Here is a 6,643-nt window from a genome sequence, read left to right as displayed (position 1 = left end):
CTCTCTCTCTCTCTCTTCTGTCTCTGTGTCTCTCTGTGTCTCTCTGTGTCTGTCTCTCTTTTTCTCACTCTTCTCTCTGCCTTCTGATCCAGATTTAAAACTCTCAGCTCCTTCCCCAGCACCATGTCTGCCGCTTGCACCATGATAATAATGGACTGAACCTCTGAACCTGTAAGCCAGCCCCAAGTAAATGTTTCCCTTTATAAGATTTGCCATGGTCACGGTATCTCTTCACAGCAATAGAACTAAAACAGTGACTGAGGGCGTAGCTCAGTTGTTAGAGTGCTTGCCTAGAATGCATGAACTCCTGGGTTCAATCCCCAGCATTGTGTAAACTGAGCACAGTCACACATACCTATAATGCTATTCCTGGGTAGATGGAGACAGGAGGGTCAGAAATTCAAGGTTATTGTTGTCAAGTGAGACCCTGGCCCATCCTCCTCCAAATAAACAAACACATTCTAAAAATTAAAAACAAATAGCCTGCTATCCCTGGTAGACCTCTATTATCCCACCACCTCTCCACCTGTGGATTCCTAATCATACAGGTTAGATTCCCTTCCTCCACCCATCATCCCTGCCCACTGAGTCCTCTAGGGCACCTAAAGTTGTCCTAACCAGTCTGTTATCCCCACTGGAGCCCCTTCTCCCAACACCTCTTTGTATACCTTCATCAGACCTGCTAATCAGAACCATACAGCCCAAGGATACCCATCAGAGGCCTGACACACCAGGATCATCAAGGTTAAGCCCTCTCTCGGTACCTACTACAGAGGAACAAACATGGACTAAAGCCATCCAGGTGGCTAAAGGCCTTCGAAAGAACATAATCAAGAAAAGCCAGGGCAATATGACACCTGCAGAGCACAGCCTCCCTACTACAGTAAGCCCTGGATATCCTAACACAACCAAAGCATGAGAAAGAAACCTTAAATCCAATCATATAAAGATGGCAGAGGAAATGAATAAATCCCTCAATGAAATACAGGAAAATACAATCAAGCAGGTAGAGGTCTTTAAGCAGGAAATAAGTGAATCCTGTAAAGAAACACAGAAAAAAAAACTAAGCAGGTGAAGGAAATAAATATAATTGTTCAAGACCTGAAAATTGAAATAGAGGCAATAAATAAAACACAAACTGAGGAAATCTTGGAAATGGAAAACCTAAGAAAGGGAACAGGAACAACAGATGCATTCATTATCAAAAGAATACAGGAAACTAAGAGAGAATTTCAGATACGAAAGATTCAATAGAAGAAACTGATACATCAGTCAAAGAAAATGTTAAATCTAAAAAAATCCTGACACAAAACATTCAGAAAATCTGGGATACCATGAAAAGACCTAACCTAAGAATAACAGGAATAAGAGAAGGTAAAGAGTCTCAGCTCCAAGGACCAGAAAATATTTTCAACAAAATTATAGAAGTAAACATTCCCAACCTAAAGAAAGAGATAACTATAAACAAACAAGAAGCTTAAGAACACCAATTAGACTGGACCAGAAAAGAAAATCCTCCCAGCACATAATAATCAAAACACAAAATCTACAGAACAAAGAAAGAATATTAAAACCAGCAAGGGGAAATGCCAGGTAACATAAAAGGCAGACCTATCAGAATTACACCCAGCTTCTCAACAGAGACTCTAAAAGCTAAAGGCTTGGACAGATAGCTTAAAAATTCTAAACAAACAAACAAACAAACAAAAAGCACAGATGCCAACCTACACTACTATACCCAGCAAAACTCTCAATCACCATAGATAAAGAAAACAACATATTTCAAGACAACACAAGTTTAAACACTATCTAAACACTATCTATTCACAATTCTAGCCCTACAGAAAATACTAGAAGAAAAACTCCAACCCAAGGAGGATAACTATATCTAAGAAAACACAGGAAACAAGTAATTCCATACCAGCAAAAACAAGGGACACATACACACTAACACCATCAACATCAAAATAATAGGAAATAAAAATCACTGGTCATAAATATCTCTCAACATCAATGATCTCAGTTCAACAATAAAAAGACACAGGTAACATAATGGATGTAAGAACAGAATCCATCATTCTGCTGTATATAAGAAACATACCCTCAGCAATAAAGATGACCATTACCTCAGAGAAAAGAGCTGGAAAAAAGTTTTCTAAGCAAACAGATCTAAGAAGCCAAAGACTGGAGTAGCCACTCTAAGGTGTAATAACATAGACTTTCAGCCTAAATTAATCAAAAGAGACAGGGAAGTACACTTCATACTCATCAAAGGAAAAAAATCTACGAAGATGATGCCAATTCTGAACATTTATGCCCCTAAAACAAGGGTACCCACATTTGTAAAAGAAACACTGCTAAAGCGTAAATTGCACATCAAACCCCACACATTAATAGTAAGAGACTTCAATATCCCACTCTCACCAATTGACAGGTCATCCACATCCAGACAGAAACTAAACAAAATAACAATGAAACTAACAGTGGTTTTGAACCAAATAAATCTAACAGACATCTACAGAATATTTCACCCAAACACAAAAGAATATACCTTCTTCTCATTACATCATGGATCCTTCTCCAAAATTGACCTTATAGTCCCTCACAAAGCAAGCCTAAAGAGACACAAGAACACTGAAGTAATAGCTGTGTTTGATCAGACCACCATGGATTAAACCTGGACTTCAACAACAAAAGAAACACCAGAAATCCCGCACACCCATGGAAACTAAACAACTCTCCCTTCAGTAATCTTTGGATCAGAGAAGAAATAAAGAAATGTAAGACTTTCTAGAATTCAATGAAAATGAAGGCACAATATACCCAAGTTTATGGGACACAATGAAAGCAGTGCTAAGAGGAAAAAGTTCAGCAACATAAAAGTAGAACACCTGAAAAGTCTAGAAAAAAAGAATCAAACACACAAAAGAGGAGTAGAAGGCAGGAGATAATCAAAATTAGGACTGAAATCAAATAGAAATAAACAAAACAATACAAAGGGTCAATGAAACTAAGAACTGGTTCTTTGAGAAAATCAACAAGATAGACAAACCCTTAGCCCAACAAACAAACAAACAAAACAAACAGAAAGACAGTATCTAAATTAACAAAAGCAGAAATGAAAAGGAAGATATAACAACAGACCCTGAGGAAATTCAAAGAATCGTTAGGTCTTACTTCAGAGGCCTATACTTCCCATAATTGGAAACTCTTAATGAAATGATGATTTTCTAGAGAAATACCACTTATCAAAGTTTAATCAAGATCAGGTAAACTATTCAAACATCCCTATAAACCCTAAGGAAATAGAAGCAGTCATTAAGTTTCCCAACACACCCCCCCAAAAAGCCCAGAGCCAGATAGTTTTAGTGCAGAATTCTACCAGACATTCAAAGAACAGTGAATACCAATACTCCTCAAACTATTCCACAAAACAGAAACAGAAAGCACACTGCCAAACTCAGTCTATGAAGCCACAGTCACTCTGATACCTTAACCACACAAACACTCAACAAAGAGAATTTTAGACCAATTTCTCTTTGAACATTGATGCAAAAATACTCAACAAAATAGTCACAAACCAAATCCAGGAACACATCAAAAACATCATCCATTATGATCAAATAGGCATCATCCCAGAGATGCAGGGATGGTTCAAGATACAAAAATCCATCAATGTAATCAACCATATAAACAAAGTAAAAGAAAAAAATCACATGCTCATCTCATTAGATGCTGGAAAAGCCTTTGACAAAATCCAACACCCCTTCATGTTAAAAGAATTAGAGAGGTCAGGAATGCAAAGCACATACCTAAATATAATCAAAGCAATATACAGCAAGGCAAAAGCCAACATCAAAGTAAATGGAAAGAAACTTAAAGCAATTCCACTAAAATCAGGATCAAGATAACACTGTTCACTTTCTTCTTATCTTTCCAATATCGTACTGGAAGTTCTGGCCAAAGCAGTAAGACAACTAAAGGAGATCAACAGGACACAAGCTGGAAATGAAGAAGTCAAAGAATCACTATTTGCAGATGATATTATAATATGTACATAAGCAACCCCAAAAATTCTACCCGAGAACCCCTACAGCTGATAAACAACTCCAGAAAAGTGGCTGGATATAAAATTAACTCCAAGAAATCAGTACTCCTCTTTTATACAAATGATAAACAGGCTGTGAAAGAAATTAGGGAAGCAACACCCACCACAATAGCCACAATTAATATAAAATATCTTGGTGTGACTTAAACCAACCAAGTGAAAGATCTGTATAACAATAACTTCAAGTTGCTCAAGAAAGAAACTAGGGAAGATATAAAAAGATGGAAAGATCTCCCATGCTCATGGATTGGCTGGGATTACAGGTGGGTCACCATATCTACCTAACATTCACATGTGTTCTAGGATCTCAACTTTCATCTTCAAGCTTGCAAAACCATTCATTGCCCAAGAGCAAGAGGATTTTTTTATATATACAGTAAGTCCTTACATAGGCATACATATTGGCATAGCTACTCATGGGGAGTCATGAAGGACCCAAGGTCCTTCTAACTTCTTCTCTGGCATGCCTACCAAGCATCTTTTTGCCTCAGAAAAGCAAGGGGCCTCACCATTTCCAGACATCCATCTGCAACCTAAGCAAGAAGAAGGAAACTGTAATAGATAAAGATAGATGTCTTTGCTTCTGGAGTCTTGCTTTATAGAGGGGCCTCTGCACACATCCTTGGCCATTACTGTGTCCATCACACTTAAGAGAACATAGCAAACTATTTTCAAATATAATCATTACTTCCCCCAAACAAAATTGGGGTTATTTCTAAGGAGAAAATGAAGTTAATGTAGACAATCATTGGCATCTCTGCTTCAAAAGCCATAAGTTCTACAAGACAAAATGAATCTCTGGTCCCAATGTAGGAATGAAACTATCACAGTTCTACTTAAGTTCAAGTAATTTTTACCCAAGTAGAAGACTGAGAAGCTCAAGTTAGCCTGTTTAGATCATTTGGGCCATTCTGTCATCTGTGGCTGCTGAGAAAACTGAATCATAGCCATGACATCATTACGCCTATCCACAGTGCGTGCTTCTGCAGGCTCGGTTTATTTATATAAACCACTCATTGTCTAGCACAAGACTCCAAGGTCCTGTTTTCTAGGTCAATAAAAGGTGTGTGGTTCACGTCTCCTTTGTCTGGGCTAAATCTTAACTGCTGGCTAAATATGACATTAAGTATTTGTCTCTCAATAGAAAGCTTTGTTCGAGGTCTACCCCAGGCCGGGCATGCCTCTTGGTGCTGGGCTGGCCCGGTGACCTGAAGTCCAGATCACAGACGCTTCTCACAGTGTGTGATCAGCTTGGCTTGAAATCTTACTACTGAGAAATATTATTGGTAATAAAAGGGAGCTATCGGGGGTCAGAGAGATAGTTCGGTCTGTAAAGTGTTTTTTTTTTTTTTTTTTTTCAAGCTTGAGGAACCATTAGAACATCTGAACCCATGTTTACAAAAAAAAAAAAAAGCAAAACAAAAACAGCTGGGCATGTTGGGTGCTTGAGGCAGGAGGATCCTTGGAGCTTGCTAACAAAACTAGCCCAGTTAGTCTGCTTGGTGAGTTCCAGAGCAATGACAGACATTGTCCCCAAATAAGGTAGACAACAGCTGAGAAACAACACCCAAAGTTGCTTCTGATCCGGTGTGCACAGCCCATGCACACGTACTCCCACACACATGCACCTGAACACACATGCACACCATACAAGCACAGCGAGTGCCAATGTTTATCACGTGCCAACTATGGACTAGGCCACTATCAAATTCAAACTACAGAGACAGTCAGCACTGTCTTAGGGTCTGTGGGCTGAGTGTTGACGGGATTTCCTTAGGGTCTGTGGGCTGAGTGAGTGTTTGATGGGATTTTACGGCTGGTCATGGTCACGGTGAGATTCATACCCCGACAGCATTGGCTCATTGTCTATTTAAATCAGTACCCTGGTTGGGATCGAAGACTCACACTTTCTAGGTGACAGCTGCCCTAGGCATTGTCTTCGACACGCGATTACACTATCCTCTTCACAACAACCCTGAAAGAGAAGGCTGGCTGCTATTCTTGTTTTCTAAATTAGCAAACAGGGAAGGCTGTTTGAATAAGCCATTACAGGAGACTAAGCGCAGCACAAAGACAACACCAGGTTGTCTGACTGTGGGACCCAAGCTTTGTTCTAAGATTCAAGTCTGCTCCCCCAGTCCACCCTGAGGACGTTGGACCCCACAGACGGAGGCCCTTCTGCTGCTCTGACTGATGCTGCTCAGCCCCTTCCCTCAGGAGATCATGCCTCTGCATGTAAATGATCGTCATTAGACAGCTGAAGGAGGAAGATGTCATTTATGGACAGGGACATTTTATTTTATGCATGCTCACACACACACACACACACACACACACGCACGCGCACGCACACGCACACGCACACGCACACGCACACACAGGCTTGCATGCCCCCTGACAATGACTGGAGATACTTCTGGTTGTCACAATAGGAGGAAAGGATGTCACTGTCATCTGGAAAACAAAACGTCTACTAACATCCTACACAGGAAAGCCATCATGGCAGTGACAAGCCAGCTCAAAGCACCAGTCCTG

This window comes from Mastomys coucha, unplaced genomic scaffold (assembly GCF_008632895.1).
Source record: "Mastomys coucha isolate ucsf_1 unplaced genomic scaffold, UCSF_Mcou_1 pScaffold15, whole genome shotgun sequence".
Taxonomy (NCBI): Eukaryota; Metazoa; Chordata; class Mammalia; order Rodentia; family Muridae; genus Mastomys; species Mastomys coucha.
The sequence above is the reverse complement of the archived record's forward strand: the minus strand, read 5'-3'. Positions refer to the sequence as shown.